The 24,484-nt window shown below is 41.7% G+C and overlaps 4 non-coding genes across 4 annotated transcripts; 2 read left to right on the top strand and 2 right to left on the bottom strand.

The window, feature by feature from the left end:
• The first annotated feature begins 11,751 nt into the window (after nt 1–11,751).
• On the top strand, nt 11,752–11,823 carry trnaq-cug (transfer RNA glutamine (anticodon CUG)). Its single transcript has one exon. It is a non-coding gene; the product is annotated as a tRNA-Gln (tRNA).
• Nucleotides 11,824–12,602: 779 nt separating this feature from the next.
• On the top strand, nt 12,603–12,700 carry trnar-ucu (transfer RNA arginine (anticodon UCU)). Its single transcript has 2 exons — nt 12,603–12,639; nt 12,665–12,700. It is a non-coding gene; the product is annotated as a tRNA-Arg (tRNA).
• Nucleotides 12,701–14,226: 1,526 nt separating this feature from the next.
• Nucleotides 14,227–14,298, bottom strand: trnaq-uug (transfer RNA glutamine (anticodon UUG)). The gene has a single exon. It is a non-coding gene; the product is annotated as a tRNA-Gln (tRNA).
• Nucleotides 14,299–17,152: 2,854 nt separating this feature from the next.
• Nucleotides 17,153–17,224, bottom strand: trnaq-uug (transfer RNA glutamine (anticodon UUG)). Its single transcript has one exon. It is a non-coding gene; the product is annotated as a tRNA-Gln (tRNA).
• Nucleotides 17,225–24,484: the final 7,260 nt, after the last annotated feature.

Genomic DNA, 24,484 nt, shown 5'->3' with positions numbered 1-24,484 from the left:
AATTCAGTTATAGTTATCGTAACTTATGACCAGCACCACAGCAATAATACTGTGAGTTCATTTGATGGGGGGTGGATGGATGGATAGATGGATGTAAATTCAAATGTAAATAATGAAGGTTCACATATACCAGGTATTCTCAGCTCTGGTACTGGAGGACCCTATGTCTTCTGTTTTATTTTTGTTGTAACTGAGTTGTTAATTGCTTTATGGAATTGTTACTTTAACTAATAATTGGCTTATTTTTACCTTTCAGTTGTTTTCAGCTTTTAAACAGGCGGAGTTCAGGTTAAGGTTCAATTAAGTATCTCAGTTGGAATAAAAGTGGGGTTGAGAACCACTGACATACAGTTGTGTACAATAGGCTGATCTATGTCAATTACCTAATATTAGTTTGCACTTTTAGTGTCAAATTGAACTTGCTGAGTCTAATATGTTATCTCTAAAAATAAGTTGAACACAAATACTTAAGAACATGTACAATAGTTATACCAAACAAAATGGTCCTTCTTGTTATTTCTTGATTTCATTTTCATTGACCCATGGCAGAGTCTGCATTTCATTTTTGCCTTTAGTAGTTTCTTCTTCTGAATCCATTTAAATAACTTCAAAGCTTTTCTATTGGTTTGTGCTCCTTCAATTTTTTTCAACAGTTGCCTTCCTAGTCTCATGATTTTTCTTTAAATAAAAAAATAAAAAACAACAACAAATGAACAACACAAACACATATATTACATTGTTCAGTGTTTAAAGAATATTCTCATTTGATCTCAGTATAAGTCTTTGAAAAGAATATGCATTCAATGTAATGTACGTTGTGATATAATTTGTAGTTCTACAATGTAATTCCTATTGCGCATGCTACAAGTAACCGCGGGTGGCGGAATCAACGGACAGTTCGAGGGCAAAAAGAAAAACCAGACCAAGAAAAATCATGTCTGAGTTTATTTTGGATAATGCGAAAGCAAAAAGAAGTGGCCAAGGCAACGACGGTAAGCACTTTCCCCTCTCGTGGTTTTCGCCAATTAAAACAGGGTTATATGGTAAATATTATTTTGAAAATATTATATAGTACTATTACAATGTTATCAATATAAAGCAAGTTTGACGTTTGAGAAGGGTCCTTTACAGTGTCGCGTTCGTGTGTCAGTTTTACATTGTTTAGAAAACCATGTTATTTAGGTTATTTAGGAATAAAGAATGTGTTTTATGAAAATGCCTGACATGTTGGTGTGTTTGTTTTTTAAGCATGTACCGAAGCCAAACAAAGTCCAGATTTTTAGGTTACAAATCTATCAGGTTTAAGCCTCTTGTTCTGCTTGCTGTAACTATTTGATTGTTTTTGCTGTCGTATTTATTTTATTTTCCCTTAGGTGAACCATTTCGATCTCCGACTGTGTTATTATCAATGGCCAAAAAAGATAAAGAAGTGGGGATTTTACAGGCAGAAATACAATGGCAAGAACAGAAAATAGCAGATCTGGAGTCAGAAAGGGATTTCCTTAGGACACAACTGGATGCTTGTAAGAAATAATTTTCTTTTTCAGGATTTGTTTTTCATTTTTTATTATTGACCTAGTATTTTTCTAGTTATAATAACTTATAATTTAGTGTGTTATTTGTAATATACTATTTTGAGTTCTACTTCGCCCACATAAAAAACACAGCGTATCTACTTGAGCTACTGAAAGTGAAACAAAAAATGTATATAAAACAAATTGTGATGAGCCCTTGCCATATTTCATAAAGATATTGAGTTCATATTGTGTTTGCCTTATCGTCTACTGTTGTTTTTTTAAACGATGTGTCCTGTGGGATACATACACAGTTGTGCAGTATACAAACGTTTGACAAACAATGCATATGCATATGCATACAAAAATAATAATGGTGCATTTGTTGTTTGTCATGGTTAATTTTTCTACACCAGGAGGAACCCACCATTAATATTGTGTTCACTATTTGCAGTCAGTAATTGTTCAAAGCTTTGAAAGTTCAGGCTCAGGCTTCAGTGTTAGTCCATTGAATACTCTTGCACTTCATATTAAGGCTCAATTCTAAGGCATGTATTAAATTTGAATTATGGGCTGACAGGATGAAGGACTATTTAATTTGTAAACTGCAAACTTCTGTATTTTGTCTAAAGTTACTGCTATGGAATCACACCAAAAATTATATAGGCTACATAAATTCTTACACTCTTACAAGGGTTACAAGGTAATTTTTGTTATTTCAGCAAAAGTAAAAGCGGAGCATGCTGTGGTGAAAATTAAATCTGAATCCAGTGATTATAATGATTTTGATGAGACGTTGTCAGTATCTGACTCAGCGTCTTCTTCAGCATCCTCTTCATCCTCAATCTGCTTCTGCCAGACGAAAAAGTAAAAGAAAGTAAAAGAAAGCAAAATCAAAGAAACACCAGAAGATACGCCAATGAGGTACAAATATATGGGTTAATACCTGACAATAGTATTATAAAGTGTTACCCCCCCCAAAAAAAGTAGGATGGGTGTGAGCACATGTCTTGGAGGATGCATGTAGCATGTCTTTATCCCTCCTGGAATGGCACAGGGGGTTGTAGTGCTGAGCCAAGCTTAACAGATTCAATTAGATATTACAGTTTAGGGAGAAAATGCAGGGGGAAATTGGCAGAAACAAATTTGGTAAAAACAAAACCTAATGGATTAAGTGTGTCATAGTTGCATGTTTTTTTATAGGAAACTAAATCTGTAAGCTTGGTCGATATTTTATATAGTCACGTGATCAAATATTTGTTTTCCTTCAGTTCAGGATCCCAGAGATGTCATACACAGATACAAGAAGATCTTGTGTACATACAAGAAAACAAAAGTCTCCGTTTTCACAACCTAGATAAAAACACTGTGGTGTCAACAAGCCCCAATAGCAGAGCTTGCCATTGAGAAGTACAAGGAAGTGATAGCTTCTTATTGAGGAAAAGAAAGGCTGTTAGAATTCTCAAAGCATTGTCGTTGGGTAATGGATGTAGAAACCAAAGAAAGGATAAACAAAATGAAAGCTGAGAGAAAATTGCTTCCGTTAGGGAAAAACTAAAAAATTGAAAATCTGAATGTAGATTTAAATTAGGGATCAATTTAAAAAAGTTCAACATGCTGAATCAAAAAAAGGGTAATTGATAGTTAACATTTTTTTTTGGAAAATGTTAAGAAAGACAAAACATTTTTAAAATCACCAGTGTGCAACATTGATACTATTTAAGTACAGATCGTTTTGATGAGAAGTGTATGTATATCGATACATTATAATCCCTGTTAAACATCCAGATATCACAGCAAATTTACACCCCGTGATTTTAGTTTTCTTAATTTTTTTTATTGTGGGTGTCTGAAAATATATGCTTTAAGTGATTATATTTTTTATTTTTGAGAAATGGACAGGTGGTCTTAATTTCTGATGCTCTACAAACAGAATAATCCTAATAATACTGGATAAGGGTATTGTCTAAAAGATAATGTACAGAACGGGGATGTTAAAATATTATAATTGTATAATGGTCATTGATATGTCACATTACATGTTGGTAAAAATGCAAAAAGCAGGTGCCTTTACTTATACAGTTGTAATTAGATACAGTATTTTCAAAAGTCATGACATTTCTGTTTTAACTTATGTTAATACTACATGTTATTACTTAACATAAAACGTATATTAAACAGCCACAGCATTTATTTACAGTATTTGCCAATAGTATATGGTATGTTTTACTTAACAAGAAATTGTTTGCTATAATTACTGTCATTTTTGTTTTGGCTACAAAAACACTACAAAGGAGGGGTAATGCTATGTATGTTTTCATGGGTCATTTTTGATAACATAACATAACATAACATAGTTTGGGGGCTGCACATGTACTAAATGTACTAAATTTGTATTGTTTGTCTGCAGAGAGATGCATCTGGTACAAACCGGTAGAAGCTGGTCTCGTTATGTGCTCTTTGGTGACCCCATGTCCCCCCCGGGGTATTTGGGGCCTCTTCAACTTGTATTTCTTATGTGTTTATATTATTTAATTTAAAAAGTGTTATTTCCCCTTAAGCTTGTATTTGTTTGGGGGGGGGGGCAATTTTTATTGCTATAACTCAGTTTATAATGCATTATTAATGTTTTGTAAAGTATATATTAATACGCTATTAAACATATATAAATCATGAATAGCACATTAATAAGCAGCACCTTATTATAAAGTGTTACCCTGACATTGTTGTTGCTGCTGTATTTCAACAATTGCACAAACAATCACTGCTGTGCAGAAGCACTGAACTCGCAGCAAGCGAGTAATAATAATAATAATAATAATAATAATAATAAGAAGAAGAAGAAGAAGAAGAAGAAGAAGAAGAAGAAGAAGAAGAAGAAGAAGAAGAAGAAGAAGAAGAAGAAGAATAATAATATGTATTTCTTAGCAGTCCAGGGCAACTTTCAAAACATAAGAGCATTGTTGCAGTGTCTGGCAACAGGGACAATGCAACAGTGATTTGGGACCATCATCACAGACTTCATCAATAAGTAGAATTTCCCATCAAACCATTGATTTGCCCACGACTGCTCCGCAAATACCCCCAAAACAAGCTGCATTCATAATCAATAGGCTAGCCTATACTCATTGTTTTTTAAACAAGAATAAAAGTAAAAATACGCCACAAAATGAATGAAAATACGCTCAAAACAAAGTATATTCATAATGAACTGTATGTGCAGTGACGAATGCATGTTAACTTTTTATATAATACAGTAAAAGTGTCTGAAATAGTGAATCGGTGTAAATCCCTTAATGCATAAACCCAAGTGTTTCCAACTTTTCATATGAACAAGGGAAGGATAAATAGTGTTCAATACAATATGTTTTATATTGGCTGTATTTTATCATTATGATTATGAATGTGAAATTAATCTGGCATTTGAATTCCATGTAGCATCTTAACATCCTTGTAATTAAGGAATGAGGGGGGAAACTATGGGCTCAAATTAGCGCCATAAGCAACTAATTCAAAATAAAAAATATTGTTGAGATCAAAAATCAAACAATCGAAAGCAAAATTTATAGAATTGTAAACAAAAAAATATATATCAAAAGCACTGACACGCTGAACTGGAGTCCCTGTCTGTGGTTGCGATGTTGCAATCTTTGCTTTTGCCGCCAGTTTCTTTGCTTTCGTTTTTTTTTTCTTCGTTTACAAGTTCTGGCGTGAGGGCAGGATTTACAGTGAGGTGTAGATCATGGGTCTCCACTGGTACAGTAGGTTTAAGTGACGGTTCTTCCTAACCCAATCTGTGATCAGGGTGGGCTGGTCAGCATTGGAATTCACGGTTCTGGTCTGACAGTCACCAGTCTGCAACACATCTTTTGACTTCACAGATTGTATTCATAGACCCCGTTCATATTTGAGATTTAGGCTGGCCCAGGGCCGCCTTAACTAAAATGTGGACGGGGTCATAGATTTAAGGCAGCCCTGGGCCAGGTCAAAACTAGTCCCACTTTTTGACCAGGCCTAAATCTTTCGAGGCGGCCTAAATGTGAATATGAATGTGCCGGGCCCTGGGCCGGGTGGAACGCGTCAGTGCATGATGCAACTCAAGCCACGCTCCCAGAGACTCGCATGTCTGAGTCAAAGAGACGCCGCTTCTCGCCACCGCAGAATAAACACAGGCACCAAAACAGCTCACACACTGCACAAGACAAACAGTATTGTCTCCACATTGTTTCAATGTCATATTGATATACAGCATTAAATGTACAGATACATTTCGCTAGCTCACAAGTACTCTCACATCTTTACATATATTAAAAAAGTTTAGGCTAAATTAGTTATAATGATGTAAACAGTTCAAACTACTCGGTCAATTAAAAGTGTGTAGCTGGTAAACTTGCTTTTGTTTTTTCTTGTACTAAGTATGACTGAAGTATGAAATTTAACAGTATGCATTTTACACGTGAAAATTGCATTGTGAAATTGTGGATTTATTCACTTTTCCGAAGCCAGTATTCTCCTGCAGAGACTCACCCGGGGCAACTGAGTGTCTGAATTCGGAAAGTCAATACAAATATGTCAATCAATCGTCCAGTATGAGACAGTTATCCCAAACACAAATATCTGCACCAGCTAATCCAAGCTGCGCAGACCTGCCCGGGGCAACCGGGCGCAAAACACACAAATATCTGCGCCAGCTAATCCAAGCTGCGCAGACCCGCCCGGGGCAACCGGGCGCAAAACACACAAATATCTGAGCCAGCTAATCCAAGCTGCGCAGACCCACTCGGGGGATTGCCCAAAACCGAGTGCACAAACACAAAATATCTGCGCCAGACACTCAGGCTGCGCAGATCCGCTCAGGGGATTACTAAAACCGAGCACACAAAACACAAATTATCAAGATCTCAACCAGTTCTGTATAAAGCAATCACTCCAACAGCCTGTCTGATGTTTTGGTTTCGTTTTGATATCGTGTCTGTACGGAATCCGGGGGCCTCCCCAACCACATCTCTCTTAATCTATATAGGTGGTAAATTAACCTACTCACCCATTTGGAGATGGTCAGTGGGGAACACCCGGTCTTCCAGCGATATCCTGTTCGTGACACCTTAAATGTACAGATACATTTCGCTAGCTCACAAGTACTCTCACATCTTTACATATATTAAAAAAAGTATAGGCTAAATTAGTTATAATGATGTAAACAGTTCAAACTACTCTGTCAATTAAAAGTGTGTAGCTGGTAAACTTGCTTTTGTTTTTTCTTGTATGATTTATTCACTTTTCCGAATTTTGTATTAAAACGATATACATTTTACTGAAGCAGGTTTCCATTCAAATCAATGCATTTTAAAATGAGATCAGCTGTTTACTATCCAATCCGAAATGCGATTATATTGAGCTGAGCACTACAATTACAAATGCCGGCTTTGGAGGTAACAACTGGGACGTTAAAACAGAAACCAAAGGAAGTGTACAAGCCCTGCTGTCTATGAGGATATAACTATAGAAGGGATCAGGCTTCTTTCGATGGGTATCAATCACTCACCTGAACAAGTTAAAAGGAAAATCAAAATGCAAGGAACAAACTCCATAAATTACAAAAAACGCAGTGGAGTCCAGAGAAGAATTTGCACATTTTTGCGAGGAACTCATAACAAATACTGAGCAGCAGCTTGGACTGCATGGGACACATCGGCCTGCAGCAAACAGCACCGAAGAGACGGACACTACTATAATATATTCAGTGTGTGTGTGTGTATGTAATACGCATTTTCAGATTATAAATCTGAATAGGCTACTGATAACTAATGCATATGATTTCTTGTGATTTAATGTGGATGTCCTAATAAAGGTGCTTCGCTTTCGGGTGAATTGTATAACAGCACTTATAACAGCAGAACCGAAGATAGACATTTGAAAAGGGAAATATAAATTTGATTCCCCATTGAACCAGCACATTTTTTAATTATATTAGAAAGCTTCGGCTGCAAAGGGTTAAGATTACTTTCAAAGAAAATATAGAACCGATCAATAACCTATATATTTACATCAATATTAATAAGTTATAAATACACTCACCTAAAGGATTATTAGGAACACCTGTTCAATTTCTCATTAATGCAATTATCTAACCAACCAATCACATGGCAGTTGCTTCAATGCATTTAGGGGTGTGGTCCTGGTCAAGACAATCTCCTGAACTCCAAACTGAATGTCTGAATGGGAAAGAAAGGTGATTTAAGCAATTTTGAGCGTGGCATGGTTGTTGGTGCCAGACGGGCCGGTCTGAGTATTTCACAATCTGCTCAGTTACTGGGATTTTCACGCACAACCATTTCTAGGGTTTACAAAGAATGGTGTGAAAAGGGAAAAACATCCAGTATGCGGCAGTCCTGTGGGCGAAAATGCCTTGTTGATGCTAGAGGTCAGAGGAGAATGGGCCGACTGATTCAAGCTGATAGAAGAGCAACTTTGACTGAAATAACCACTTGTTACAACCGAGGAATGCAGCAAAGCATTTGTGAAGCCACAACACGTACAACCTTGAGGCGGATGGGCTACAACAGCAGAAGACCCCACCGGGTACCACTCATCTCCATTACAAATTGGAAAAAGAGGCTACAATTTGCACAAGCTCACCAAAATTGGACAGTTGAAGACTGGAAAAATGTTGCCTGGTCTGATGAGTCTCGATTTCTGTTGAGACATTCAGATGGTAGAGTCAGAATTTGGCGTAAACAGAATGAGAACATGGATCCATCATGCCTTGTTACCACTGTGCAGGCTGGTGGTGGTGGTGTAATGGTGTGGGGGATGTTTTCTTGGCACACTTTAGGCCCCTTAATGCCAATTGGGCATTGTTTAAATGCCACAGCCTACCTGAGCATTGTTTCTGACCATGTCCATCCCTTTATGACCACCATGTACCCATCCCCTGATGGCTACTTCCAGCAGGATAATGCACCATGTCACAAAGGTCGAATCATTTCAAATTGGTTTCTTGAACATGACAATGAGTTCACTGTACTAAACTGGCCCCCACAGTCACCAGATCTCAACCCAATAGAGCATCTTTGGAATGTGGTGGAACGGGAGCTTCGTGCCCTGGATGTGCATCCCACAAATCTCCATCAACTGCAACATGCTATCCTATCAATATGGGCCAACATTTCTAAAGAATGCTTTCAGCACCTTGTTGAATCAATGCCACGTAGAATTAAGGCAGTTCTGAAGGTGAAAGGGGGTCAAACACAGTATTAGTATGGTGTTCCTAATAATCCTTTAGGTGAGTGTACATCGCATACACCTGTAAGCAGACCTGGGCTGCGTCCCAAATCGCACACTTGCTCCCTACACCCTTCGACAAGTGTACACTTTGCGTGACGTTGTGCTTATGCCACAGAGTGTGCACTTGAGTGAGGAGGGTGTAGGGTGTAACTATAAAGCGCTCAATGGGACACACTTCAGTGTCAACATTCAGCGCCTTTGCCTTTGTCTGAAAAAGTACCTATGCAGTCTTTTCTTGTATTTGTATTTCATTAAAATAGTAATAATAATAATAATAATAATAATAATAATAATAATAATAATAATAATAATAATAACAATTTTGAAATACACTGTTCGTTAATATCACCTCCTACTTTTAAACTACTTCAGTAATTAATTAAATGATAGTTTCCAAAACATTTTTTGGTTTATCTTTCTAATAGTATATTTAAATCATGATTATATAATCATTTTATTTTATCTATCTATGTATTATTTCCTTTATACATAATTTAACAATTTCTACAACTGTCTAGCTAACATTACATGTATGCACCCGTCGCTGCTATATTTTCCCAGTTGTCTTGACTCCGCCTTTAACGCAAAGAGTTCTGGGATTTCAGCGCTAAAACACTTCCGCATAAGTGCGCTGTTTTTTACATTCCGTCGAAGGGAGCATTGAAGGGCGCAAACGGCTCGATTAGGCTCCTTCACTCGCTCCCTAAGGGTTTGGGACACCCCTTAAGATGGCCACCGTATAACGTCCGTCCCGAAAGGGAACGAGGAAACAAGTGTGCGTTTTGGGACGCAGCCCTAATGTCATGCGTCACTGGTTTGTTTGAGCAGATTTGTTTACTTCCCGGCATGCATTTGGTTTAGGCTGCCTTTTCGCCCGTATATGTTAACGCACTTAGGCCTCCTAAACCCGCAAATGTGAACGGGGTCTAAGTTATGGACGCTACATATTGTGAATAGCAATGCTAATCTGTTAGCCAGCTGAGTAATTATCTTCCGCGTCACCAGGCGGTCTTAATGCAAATGCGTTGATTTATATGAATTATTACCGTTATCTATTGTTTCAATGTTTATTGAATTGAAGACCGTGTATTATCGAGATGTATAACGGTTATAGGTTTATAAGGTTTAACCTTGGTTAATGTAATTTGTCAGCATCTAGCTGTAGTAAGATCACAGATCCATAGGTTTGCATTTATGCTGCATGTAAAGTAATTTGAGTATATTAGCTCTGCTCTCAGAGCTGTATATTTGTATTATTATTCTTTGCATGATTATTGGTTATATTGATTACTATACGACTGATTTGTTATTATTTATTTGTAGAACCACACATGCATATTCATCAAACATAATATTACAATTACTGAAGACACCGTTTTGGATGCAGTGCTAGTGATGCAATAAAGGGACACTGTTTGGAATTAATGAGAATTGTGCATTCTTACCGATGCCCCACAACGATCACACCTTTTGAACGATCAGCTATTTAACTCTTCATCAACCTCCATTACCTATAACATAATTTTGAGAAATACACTTTCTTCCAAGTGTGCTGCACGAACCATCGACTTACTTATAATTCGTTTTAGGTCATTTATTTGCTGCAAAAAGGGCAAGTCGAGTAAGGCTGTAGAACAGGGGTAGTCAACAGGCGGACCACCAGACACTTTTGAATTGACCGCGATAATAATTGTAATTAATTTATCATGTTTTTTTTTTGTTTGTTTGTTTGTTTGGTATGTATTGTTACGGAGGTTTGTTGCACTCAGTGCTTGTTATTGTGTAGAACCTATTAGCCGATAGGATGTGACGTATTAATATGCGATGTCCTATATAGAGCACGTGTTTCAGTTAGTTAGTTGATTGCTCGCAGGTTCCTGGTTCAGGTGTCTGAACACACGTCTGGGGTTGGGCAAGAGTGTGACTTTGTACTCGTCAAAGCACAGGTATTCGGTTTGTTTTCCTGATTTCTATAAAAAAACAACTAAACTGCGGGTCGTTTTTCAACCTCTCATACATACATGCATACATATAAAAGTGCATACACATGACCAGGGGGAGCACGGTGCCATAGCTTGCATTCACCTAGAAACTCCTACGTCGGCGGTGGAAACAGCTGATTTCCAATGCAAACGCATATGTCTAGCAGCGCATACAACGACAATTGTGCATCCTCACCAGTTTCATTTACAGAGAACCACCGAAATAGATCTGTGATTGATAAGCACCAGGAACCGCGTCTAGTTGCCTGCACAATGTCAGTTGATGTGTGATTTTTCGCTGGTGATGTGTGGTTGTGAAGCAAAGATATGTTTGAGTCCAAATCTGCCTGATTTCATGGAGATTTTGAGCGGTTTTTCGACGTCGAAATGACTCGGAATAGCGCATTTCAAGGTCTCCAATTGTCAAAACGCTCAGCCCCCCCCTCCCTGAATTACTCAATCATCTTCGGCCTCATTTTTCAACACTAGTTTTGTGCAGTGCACAGTGGGACAAAGGGGAAAATGCTAAACACTTGAATCTAATAAGACACGAAATGCTTGAAAGTGTTTATTATGTTTATATGCCTACAATCATATTTAACAAATGAAAATTAAAAGTGGCCTGAAACCGTTTTAATACTAATATTTACATTTTATTTAAACGTTTTATTTGTGTAGTATTTTCGTGCAATACTTATTTATATTGTATTTATAATTCGTTTTATGTAACTTGTTTCTTTAATATGGTTTATTTTGTTTCTAAAATAAAGAAAATCTCAAAGACATAAAGCTATGCAGTTTCTGTGTGAGTGTATGAACACAATGATCGGTGGTGGAATTGGCTGGGATCCAAGGGGCACCAGCTAAAATCTTGCCTAGGGCACCAAATTGGTCAGGGCCGGCCCTGGTTTCACTGGTGGCTAGGATTTGGCGCTCACACCGCCTATGTTGTATATTTTAATTCAACAGGTTCCATGGTGTAATGGTTAGCACTCTGCGCTCTGAATCCAGTGATCCGAGTTCAAATCTCGGTGGAATCTGCAGATTCTTATTAATCCCGGAGCTAATCTCGGCATGTACAGTTTTAAGACTGTAATAACTGTATAGAGAGCACGCTTCAGTCAGTGCTCGCTTTTAGTTTCCCTGGTGGTCTAGTGGTTAAAATTCGACGCTTTCACCGCCGCGGCCCTAAACAAGAAGAGGCTAACTTGCATCTCCTACAAATTCTGACAAGAAAATGCACAGGGATCCACTGATGCCAGAAACCGCGTGGGTCCGTTATGGACACAAAGCCTACAAGTTTCGACCGGTGTCGGGTGTTCATCAGCTGAAGTATTACAATGCGCTCCAGCGTGTTTATATAAACAAGCCCTGTGATCTTTAAGAAAGCCTTTTCGGTAATTTCCCTGTCATGGAGACTGTCACAGTATGAGCTTGTGTGGCCCTGCAGAGGGCAGTGAGGAGGCAGGGGGTGTATTTGTGAGACAATTATAAAGTGATAGAAGAAATATTTGAAAACAAACTAGACCAAAAATTGAAAAAGGAAAAAAAAGTATTTAAAAGTGCTCAAAGTCCATCTGAGTAAATTACCGTAGCAACAAATCCTTAATCTTAAAACTGCTCTTAAATAGATCTTCGCTAATATACTATGTCGGCTACAGGCTGTATGCAATCCATTATTGAAATACATGTTGAAATGAATGAATAAATAAATGTCGACATAAATAAGAAAATAACTAAATAGACATTTCCGTATTCATTAATTAATTTATTAATTAATTTAAACATTTATTGATTTATTCATTTATTTATTTATACTGGCTCTGTGGCGCAATGGATAGCGCGTTGGACTTCTAGTGATGAACGGGCCTCTCAGGGGTCATTCAAAGGTTGTGGGTTCGAGTCCCACCAGAGTCGTTGTTTTGGTATTACGCCAACAACTGCTGTAGAGCAGAGGTAAAGTTATCGGCAGACCACATGAGCTCAAATATTTGTTTTATGTGATATCCTCCAATACATTAATCATAAAATCGATTATAATATTAAGTGTCATTTACTGCTTCATGAATGATGTCCCTATTTCCTATTACAGTTAAGCATCGTCTGTTGGTTAACCCTGGAACAAACTACCCAGCGATGTGGTTGAAGCTGAAAAATTGGGAACATTTAATAATAGACTGGATAGGATCTTGGATCACTTAGTTATTAATGGAAACCAAACGAGCACGATGGGTCAAATGGCCTCCTCTCGATCCTTACTTCTGTCAGAGATTGGCATTGTTCTGTAGGAGGAATAATGGTCTCAGGGCTCAGCCCCTTAGTTTAATATAGCCTACAATGACATTCTATTGTGGCAACAGATTGGGAAAGGCCATTTCCTGTTTCAGCATGACAACCCATGCACAAAGTGAGGTCCATACAGAAATAGTTTTCCGAGATTGGTGTGGAAGAACTTGGCTGGCCTGCACAGAGCCCTGACCTCAACCCCATCCCAACATCAGTGCCCAACCTCACTAATGCTCTTGTGGCTGAAATCCCAACAACAATGTTCCAACATCTAGTGCAGGGGGCATGACTCCTTCGTGTGACCTTAACTAGTCAGGACATTTCAGATTACAGATGGCTATAATACTGGTTTAATAATTTGTTTTACTGATCTTACCCTCGTTTTCCCATATCACTGATGTAGCTAACAAATTATGGGCAGTAATCTATGCCAGAATTAAAAAGAAATATAGAGATACATGCTTTTACACTTCTCAGTGCGTTTTTACATTTCGAAGCGTGGTTCCGTATTTCTTTTTCAATGTGACAATGCACCTTCTGTCAATCACACACAAACAATTCGTCAAAACAATACTGTTTATTACTGACAAATGTAATTTTTGCTTTGCCTTTATTTAGCCTATATATACGCAGAGGTGTCATGCATCTAAATGTTTTTTTTTGGGGGGGGGGCGGGGGCACAATCGGAAAATAAATTACGATTGTTACAAATTTAATGTGTATATATATATATATATATATATATATATATATATATTCCTTGAGTCAGAACCAACAATTATAAGGAGATCAATAAGGCCTTTAAATCTTCTCTTAATTAGCAGGTTTGTAATACTATTAGCCTAATAAATACTACCACTACTACCAATAATTATAATAGTAACTACTTATAACAATAAAATATAGTTTCCCTGACCGGGAATCGAACCCGGGCCGCGGCGGTGAGAGCGCCAAATCCTAACCACTAGACCACATAAAAAAAAAAATAGTGCACAGGCTCAGTGTCAAAATTAAATCGCGCAAAGATACAAATTGTAAGTGTAAAACATATTTGGTGCGTACCTGTGATTCTTTCTGCGCATTTGCAGTTCAAGCTGCACGCCTGCAATTCTCTCACCAGCCTAAATTTCTCTATTTCCGGAATTTTCAAAAGCTCGAGGTTCCACCGAGATTTGAACTCGGATCGCTGGATTCAAAGTCCAGAGTGCTAACCATTACACCATGGAACCACGGAAATATTGTTTCTGAAACATTGCTATGATGGACTTCGCAAGAAGAATGTACTAGATATTATGTATTGTGCATTATTTTTGTCCACAATCTAGTGATATGTCACTGTATACATGTATTTTTTCCATTTTGTAATATAGTTGTTCCGCTTATTGTGAATCAATGTTATTAATAATATTGATTGTGGAATACCGTTGGCCGCTGAAAAAAAAAAGTAGCTGTTATCTGATAAGGAATCGAACACGGGCCGTGAGACCATGATAACTTCTTACTATAAATATTATATACGTCGCCTATACTGTGCTCACCAACACATGCGCTTACCACCTTCCTAAAGCGTGATATCTGATGTACTCTCCTTTTGAAGTTCGAATTAACTTGATAGTCGTTTACTTTCATGTAACTCTTGGATTTTCTGCAAGCAACCCACAACTGTGAATTACTAGCTGAAGTATATGCGGATTTAATACAAGGAGAACATGTCAAACAATTACCCTTTCCAAAAGCACAAGTTCCACCGAGATTTGAACTCGGATGGCTGGATTCAGAGTCCCGAGTGCTAACCATTACACCATGGAACCTGTAATGGTCGAAGCCGTATACTGCCCTACTACATACTAGTTGAATAGTTGACTAATTGCGCTTGACTAACCTGAAATGTTAATGTAATTCACACTATTTGCTAAAGTAGTGGTTGTCACATCAACATCAAAAGAAGCGCAGATTTCAGTAGTTCTGTACAGATATGCAGTATTCCACCGATCCAAACACAGATAGCACAGCAGTGTTGGGCCAACGTCGGCCCTACGGATCACGAGTAGTCAGACCCACGTTGGAAGACGACGTCAGGCAGTTGTCCTTTTGCTTATCGGGTCAACGTTGGCCCGACGACGTTTGCCCGACGTCATCGTGCCCATGTTGGCCTGATGTTCAAAACGACGACGGCCCGACTTCGACCCCAATGACATTGGGGCTGTTTAGACCACCTTGGTGATTTGTGGTCTGTAATGCTGATGTTTGTGTGGCATATCATATACAGGGCCAGTGCCATCATAGTCCAGTTCCGATGCTCATGTGCCCATTGTAGGCACTTTCAGCAGTGGACAGGGGTCAGCATGGGCACCCTGGTGGTCTGTGGCTACGCAGCCCCATACGCAACAAACTGCAATGCACTTTGTGTTCTGACACTTTTCTACCAGAAGCAGCATTAACTTTTCCAGCAATTTGAGCTACAGTAGCTCGTCTGTTGGATCGGACCATACGGGTCAGCCTTCGCTCCCCACGTGCATCAGTGAGCCTTGGCCGCCCATGACCCTGTCGCCAGTTCACCACTTTTCCTTCCTTGGATCACTTTTGATAGGTACTGACCACTGCAGACCAGGAACACCCCACAAGAGCTGCATATTTGGAGATGCTCTGACCCAGTCGTCTAGCCATCACAATTTGGCCCTTGTCAAAGTCGCTCAGATCCTTACGTTTGCCCATTTTTCCTGCTTCTAACACATCAACTTTGAGGACAAAATGTTCACTTGCTGTCTAATATATCCCCCAGATCGGCCCCCAGAGCCATGTCCCAACTGTGCCCCAGCCAAATCGGACAATGCCTAGGATCTTTGATATTGGACAGAAATTCAGACCAATCCCGCCCTAGGACCGTGAGCCCCACGTTCATCTTATACGTTTCCCCACCAATCATCACAGTCACCTGGGCCGTGGGGTACCAGTGTATGTCCCCGAGAATACACCGTATAGCGACTTTAGTGGCTCGCCTGCTGGTACCCCGGGGAGCCAGGCCATCCTGGACCAGCGTCTTGCTACAGCCGGAGTCCAGGAGGGTCTTGACTTCACTTCCCCCGATTCTTACTGGTACTGTGAAGTCTTTTGCTGAACCGGGGTGAGCAGAGAGGCGAGCAGCACAAACTGTGGAGTGGTTTATTTTCACCAGCAGGCACTAGGCGATGTCCAGGCTGTCTGCAACGCCGGCACGTCACCGTGGCTGTTCCAGGGGACCACACACTACCTGGAGAGAGAGAGAAAAGCAGGGGGCTAAGGAGACAGGTTTGTGTTTGGGATGGGTAAGGGGAGAAGAGAAAGTGGGTTGAGGAGAGACAGGTTTAGGAACTGGGGTTTTCAGTGACATGCTGTTATCCGGGGGAGTCGGGTCAGAGCAGTGGTTCTCCGCCAGCCTGGTGGCCGGCCTCCTCCAGATCTTTGGGCTGGTGGACTTGCACCAACTCTGCGGAGGGGCGTGGGAGACGGTTGAGGAACTGCTCTAGGGCCACCAGGTCGGCGACTTCTGTGGTCCGGCTTGAGCCAGCAGTGGCAGGCGTCCCGCAGCTGTTGCGCGAAGGCCCAGGGGTGGGAGCTGGGTTCAACCCAAGAGACTTCAGAGATTTCGGTGCTGGCCATCCGTTGTCAGGCCAACCCGGTCCAGGACACTGTACTTCAGCCTTTTGTAGTCCAAAGTGTCCTCTGGACGGAGTGCTCGGGTGGCAGACTGCACCTCGCCGGTCAACAGGGGGGCCAGGCATACCACCCACTACGACTCCGGCCAGCTGCAACACCAGGTGGTGGGCTCGAAGATGGTAAGGAAAGCCTCCGGGTCGTCCTCTGGCCCCATCTTCGGGATCCTCAAGCCTGCCCAAGCCGGGTTTGCTGCAGTCACCGCAGGGTTAGGCGCAGGAGCTGGTACATGGAGTTGCTGGACCAGCGTCACTATTGATACAAATTGTAAGTGTAAAACATATTTGGTGCGTACCTGTGATTCTTTCTGCGCATTTGCAGTTCAAGCTGCACGCCTGCAATTCTCTCACCAGCCTAAATTTCTCTATTTCCGGAATTTTCAAAAGCTCTAGGTTCCACCGAGATTTGAACTCGGATCGCTGGATTCAAAGTCCAGAGTGCTAACCATTACACCATGGAACCACGGAAATATTGTTTCTGAAACATTGCTATGATGGACTTCGCAAGAAGAATGTACTAGATATTATGTATTGTGCATTATTTTTGTCCACAATCTAGTGATATGTCACTGTATACATGTATTTTTTCCATTTTGTAATATAGTTGTTCCGCTTATTGTGAATCAATGTTATTAATAATATTGATTGTGGAATACCGTTGGCCGCTGAAAAAAAAAAGTAGCTGTTATCTGATAAGGAATCGAACACGGGCCGTGAGACCATGATAACTTCTTACTATAAATATTATATACGTCGCCTATACTGTGCTCACCAACACATGCGCTTACCACCTTCCTAAAGCGTGATATCTGATGTACTCTCCTTTTGAAGTTCGAATTAACTTGATAGTCGTTTACTTTCATGTAACTCTTGGATTTTCTGCAAGCAACCCACAACTGTGAATTACTAGCTGAAGTATATGCGGATTTAATACAAGGAGAACATGTCAAACAATTACCCTTTCCAAAAGCACAAGTTCCACCGAGATTTGAACTCGGATGGCTGGATTCAGAGTCCCGAGTGCTAACCATTACACCATGGAACCTGTAATGGTCGAAGCCGTATACTGCCCTACTACATACTAGTTGAATAGTTGACTAATTGCGCTTGACTAACCTGAAATGTTAATGTAATTCACACTATTTGCTAAAGTAGTGGTTGTCACATCAACATCAAAAGAAGCGCAGATTTCAGTAGTTCTGTACAGATATGCAGTATTCCACCGATCCAAACACAGATAGCACAGCAGTGTTGGGCCAACGTCGGCCCTACGGATCACGAGTAGTCAGACCCACGTTGGAAGACGACGTCAGGCAGTTGTCCTTTTGCTTATCGGGTCAACGTTGGCCCGACGACGTTTGCCCGACGTCATCGTGCCCATGTTGGCCTGATGTTCAAAACGACGACGGCCCGACTTCGACCCCAATGACATTGGGGCTGTTTAGACCACCTTGGTGATTTGTGGTCTGTAATGCTGATGTTTGTGTGGCATATCATATACAGGGCCAGTGCCATCATAGTCCAGTTCCGATGCTCATGTGCCCATTGTAGGCACTTTCAGCAGTGGACAGGGGTCAGCATGGGCACCCTGGTGGTCTGTGGCTACGCAGCCCCATACGCAACAAACTGCAATGCACTTTGTGTTCTGACACTTTTCTACCAGAAGCAGCATTAACTTTTCCAGCAATTTGAGCTACAGTAGCTCGTCTGTTGGATCGGACCATACGGGTCAGCCTTCGCTCCCCACGTGCATCAGTGAGCCTTGGCCGCCCATGACCCTGTCGCCAGTTCACCACTTTTCCTTCCTTGGATCACTTTTGATAGGTACTGACCACTGCAGACCAGGAACACCCCACAAGAGCTGCATATTTGGAGATGCTCTGACCCAGTCGTCTAGCCATCACAATTTGGCCCTTGTCAAAGTCGCTCAGATCCTTACGTTTGCCCATTTTTCCTGCTTCTAACACATCAACTTTGAGGACAAAATGTTCACTTGCTGTCTAATATATCCCCCAGATCGGCCCCCAGAGCCATGTCCCAACTGTGCCCCAGCCAAATCGGACAATGCCTAGGATCTTTGATATTGGACAGAAATTCAGACCAATCCCGCCCTAGGACCGTGAGCCCCACGTTCATCTTATACGTTTCCCCACCAATCATCACAGTCACCTGGGCCGTGGGGTACCAGTGTATGTCCCCGAGAATACACCGTATAGCGACTTTAGTGGCTCGCCTGCTGGTACCCCGGGGAGCCAGGCCATCCTGGACCAGCGTCTTGCTACAGCCGGAGTCCAGGAGGGTCTTGACTTCACTTCCCCCGATTCTTACTGGTACTGTGAAGTCTTTTGCTGAACCGGGGTGAGCAGAGAGGCGAGCAGCACAAACTGTGGAGTGGTTTATTTTCACCAGCAGGCACTAGGCGATGTCCAGGCTGTCTGCAACGCCGGCACGTCACCGTGGCTGTTCCAGGGGACCACACACTACCTGGAGAGAGAGAGAAAAGCAGGGGGCTAAGGAGACAGGTTTGTGTTTGGGATGGGTAAGGGGAGAAGAGAAAGTGGGTTGAGGAGAGACAGGTTTAGGAACTGGGGTTTTCAGTGACATGCTGTTATCCGGGGGAGTCGGGTCAGAGAGGGTCTTGGGAACAGGTGGGAGGTTGCCCACCGTCGGTTTGTGACATCGTCCCAGGCAGTGGTTCTCCGCCAGCCTGGTGGCCGGCCTCCTCCAGATCTTTGGGCTGGTGGACTTGCACCAACTCTGCGGAGGGGCGTGGGAGACGGTTGAGGAACTGCTCTAGGGCCACCAGGTCGGCGACTTCTGTGGTCCGGCTTGAGCCAGCAGTGGCAGGCGTCCCGCAGCTGTTGCGCGAAGGCCCAGGGGTGGGAGCTGGGTTCAACCCAAGAGACTTCAGAGATTTCGGTGCTGGCCATCCGTTGTCAGGCCAACCCGGTCCAGGACACTGTACTTCAGCCTTTTGTAGTCCAAAGTGTCCTCTGGACGGAGTGCTCGGGTGGCAGACTGCACCTCGCCGGTCAACAGGGGGGCCAGGCATACCACCCACTACGACTCCGGCCAGCTGCAACACCAGGTGGTGGGCTCGAAGATGGTAAGGAAAGCCTCCGGGTCGTCCTCTGGCCCCATCTTCGGGATCCTCAAGCCTGCCCAAGCCGGGTTTGCTGCAGTCACCGCAGGGTTAGGCGCAGGAGCTGGTACATGGAGTTGCTGGACCAGCGTCACTATTGTCTGTTGCTGCTGCGCCCGCAGCCTCACCACTGCGGCCAGCAACTGCTCCACCACGGACGCCTCCATAGCTGTCCTTCCGTGAACCAGGTAGGGAGATCAGGGTAAGTCTGCTGCGGAGCTTCCCCACATCGGCCACAGGGATAGAGAGTCTCGGGTTCAGTGGTGTCCAGCTTTATTGAGCTTCACAGGCTCGTTCAGGGGAAACACAGACAATCAGGGGAAAAACAAAAGCAAAACAAGAAAATAAACGTCCAAAAAAACGTCCACACAAACGGGGGTGCTCCGGGCAGTCAGGGGGTTGCAGACTCAGTCCTCGCTCTCATCAGTTAGCTCCCTCCCCCAGGGATTTTAGTTGATGCGGTGTTAACACATTCACATAAAAGGTGAGCATTGGGCAGTGCAGGCTGAGCTTCTGCATCATGGCTGTGCTCCATATTTTCCCTGGAAGAATGCATGCTGATAATTTTAAAGAAAGGTTAGCGGCTAAATCTAACACCGTGGCGGCCAACAAAGCCAGGGAGGAGTGTTGGCAGCGCATTGCCAACAGATTAAATTCGTAAGAACAGTGTTCTTGTCTAGGGCTGCAACAGACGAATATTTTGATAATCAACTAATCTAACGATTATTAGAACAATTAGTCGACTAATCATCAATTTTTTTCACTGATTAATCAGTAGGATTTGAACGATTATTCAGCTTTTGCAATTTGTAAAAACATTATTCTAACTAATAAATAAAACAAGGAAAACACTTCAGCTTTTTAAAATAATCTTTTTATTGCACTTTGAGCCAACTGAACCGGCCAATCTCTTTTTGTCCAATTTTGTCCAACTCAAATCACAAATGCTCTCTAAGCATTGTTTCAATGATTTTGTTGCTTTAAATCTAAATAAAAAATACAAATAAACAAAAATAAGTCAGTTGCATTACAGACAAAAAAAATGTAGAAATGTAAACAAATCTCTATTAAATTAGGCAGCAGCATTAAGAGCTTCATTTGTAAGACAACAGGGTTCTGTTCAATGAAAAACAGTATTTTGTTCAAATAAGCAAATAAAAATTAAGAAAGGTCAGCATATCAACATGCTCATGTGACAAGTTTGCTCTTTTTTGTGAGCAAATGTTTCCTGCAGCAGAGAAGATCCGTTCTGCTGGAGTGGATGTGGCAGGAATGCAAAGAAAAGATCTCGCAAGCTTTGATAGGTTAGGGAAACGCCCCCCATTTTCCTTCTACCAACCTAGGGGATCTACTTTTTTGGGTATTTGTGATTCTGAGAAGTACATCTGTACTTCTTTTCTCACCACCTGAATTTTTTCATCATGGTGGGAGTTCTCCTCTTCACTGAGGCTGTCTGTGTCAGACTGGAGGAGGTTTTCTAGCATTGACTGGCAGATCGAGATACGTACAATAGTCTATCTAAATATGTGAAAACAATTAGGATAATTCAATTATAGCCTACACATGGGCTACATCTCTGAAACTGACCCATTACTCATTGTTAATGAATTAAGATCTACTCCCTAAAGCACCTAGGCTGTACGGCTACCTGTATGAATGTAATGCTATTGTGTTAAGAATAACTTAATTCTAACAATCATTTCAGCTGCAACCCCAGTGGAAGGTGCACCTGGCAACAAGTCTGGATGAAATATAAAAATATTCTATCAAGTGGTGTGAATTAATACTTAATCATTAATACACAGTACAGATGTGGTGTGTAGCCTACACTTATAATAGCCTATTCATGTGTTCACAGCAAACAGAAAAAAGGCAGAGATAGTGAAAACTGGGGGAGGGCCACCTCCTGCTACATTTTCACAGGCAAAGGATTTGGCACTGGCAAACAATAGAGGAAGGCCCATAATAGAGGGGGTCAAGGGGGCAGTCAGTTCTGACCCTGGTGGCAGCTCGATGTCCACCCTTTATGTACATGGTAATATCATATCAATTATTTTGATTGCCCAGTTTAAAATAATTGTATGTAGTTCACATGCCTGTCTTATGTACAGTTAAGAGGGATACTACTGATTTGCTCAAGCTTTTCCTTTGCTATTAAAAGGATTATTCATACTGACAATATGTAACACGAATGATGCCGAATCCTGCATGCCATGTTCGTTCTCTCAATGTGTTTTGCTGTGCAGGCTGGATCTGTGACAGACCTGTGTGAAGTTTATTGTAATCTTAGGGAAAAAGGGGGAAAGTGGATGTACCTCTTTGAAAAGATCAATAAAAACCAGTTTTGTTTTGGACGACTTCTACTTCTTTTGCTTTTATTTCAACAGCGACCCTCAAAAGGCAAGGTCGCAACATTATTATTATTTCTAAATGGCTGTAGATGTGATAGATAGTTAAAATGCTACATGTTAGTTGGTTGGTGGGAACGCATGCTGTTTTCGTAAAAGGATAATTTCCCTAGATCATCTATCGATTGGTAGAGACTAATCTACCAGGATTGATTATTTATGCCTGCAAGTATGCAGTAGGGGGAGCTCTCGCCGTTTTTCCTCATTCATAAAAAAGCATTTGTTGAGGAAACACTGTGCTGGTCTTGTCCTCACGATAATCTCCCCTTTCAGGGGTACAACATTTTGGAGGCACCGCTGGGATGAGCCTTCTGAGGTCCTGGCAAGCCGCCTCTGATGCAGCTCATACCCTAACATCACCCAGGCAGGCAGAAGAGTGGGAGGAGTTGCTGTAGTGCAGGCGAGACAGAAGCTGAAGGAGAAGTGCATGCTACCTGAGGCCACAAGAAGTCATCAGGCAGAGCAGCAACGTCCAGTCAGTTTAGGTAAGCGCGAACACACAGTCAAATTGCCCACTCCCTCCTGTAAAAAATGACATCGACAACAGAGAATCGGAATGAGGATGTACACAGTGATTTGTTAGAAGAATTGCAAACCGAGATTGTGAAGCTCCTAAATCAGTTATCTAAAGACAACCTAAAAACCTAAAATCAGTGACTACTTGGACATATCTGGACAAAACAGAGAGAATATAACTGGCAAAACTCTAATGTCTTTAGTTTCTCATGTTATCCAGCACCTTGAGAGAGAGGAAGTAAAAGAGATGGAAGATTTCTCAGCCTGAAAGACAAAATTCTTGCGTTAATGGGAGTTAGTGAAAACGTAGCAGCAAACCTGAGTCAAACTGCAGAAATAGATAAAATGCAAAAGGAGCTGGATGAATTACGACAACAGAAACAAAATTAAATGCAACAGTTAGTGCAGAAAATGAACGTCACCCAAATTAGTGTCTTGCCACAGCCCGTAGAAAATGTGAATGTCAGTCAGCCCACTGTTACACTCCAGTCCATGAGCCCAGTACCTTATCAAAGTACATTGCTTGCTCAACCGTCAAGTGCCCCGTGGCGTAAAGACTTTAAGATCGCTGGACAATTAGGCGAACCAGGCCACAAAGATAAACTCACCTTTTCAAGCTTGGCACATCAAATTGAAAACGGACTGAGTCGAGGCTACTCTGAACTTGAAATAGTCGATGCAGTGATCAGAAGTATTTCCCCTGGTGTGCAGTTACGTAGTTATCTATTGGGAAAGTCAAATCTAACTCTGCCCACCCTCAGAAGAATTCTGCGCTCGCACTTCCAGGAAAAGACTGAGTTGTATAAACAGCTTACCTCTGAAGCGCAAAGTAGCAAAGAGACCCCTCAGAATTTCCTCATGCATTAGACCTACACCAGAAAATCTTGTTTGCGTCACAAGAAGTAGAATCCGGTCTTAAGTATGACCCAGCCCTAGTCCAGAGCATGTTCATGCACACTGTGCTTACAGGTCTTCAAAATGACAGTATCAAGATAGACATGCAGCCGCTCCTCCTAGACACAAAGACCACCGATGAGGTGCTGTTAGAGAGACTGAACGTGGCCTGTGCCAATGAAGTTGAAAGACAGAACAAAAAGAAACACACTATCTCCCAACAGCCCACAGTTGTCAGAGCAGTCAAATCTGATGACGTGCCTGTTCCAAAGAAATGTCCTGACAACTCAAATGCACTTCCTGATGTGCTCTCAGAATTAAAAGAACTGAGTACTGATGTTGCTTCATTGAAGACTCTCAGTGCTGAGAGCTCAAATTAGAGAAACAATGCAGCAGCCCATTTTTGTGCCACAGCCATGCCCTGCCCCTGTCATAAGAGTATCTGATCGAGAATCTGTACCTCACCAAATTTTTACTGCACCCCGTGAGTACTGGCCAACCCACAGCCCCAGCCAAGCCAGAGAACCTGGGCAGTTCCAACCCCAATACCCTGCTAGGCAGTTTCACCCAGCTACTCCCCGAGCTTCAACTAGGAGATGCTTTAACTGTCAGCAAAGAGGAATAGAGGACCGTTGCACACATTGCTATAGGTGTGGCAGTAGTGAGCATTTTCAAGCAGGCTGTCATAGCAGAGGGATGAAACCATCCAACGAGGGTAATTTAAACATACAGTGGTTACCGCCGCGGGACAGGGAGTAACCAG

The sequence above is a fragment of the Amia ocellicauda genome, chromosome 17 (genome assembly GCF_036373705.1).
Source record: "Amia ocellicauda isolate fAmiCal2 chromosome 17, fAmiCal2.hap1, whole genome shotgun sequence".
Classification (NCBI taxonomy): domain Eukaryota; kingdom Metazoa; phylum Chordata; class Actinopteri; order Amiiformes; family Amiidae; genus Amia; species Amia ocellicauda.
This window is presented reverse-complemented; position numbering and strand designations above follow the sequence as displayed.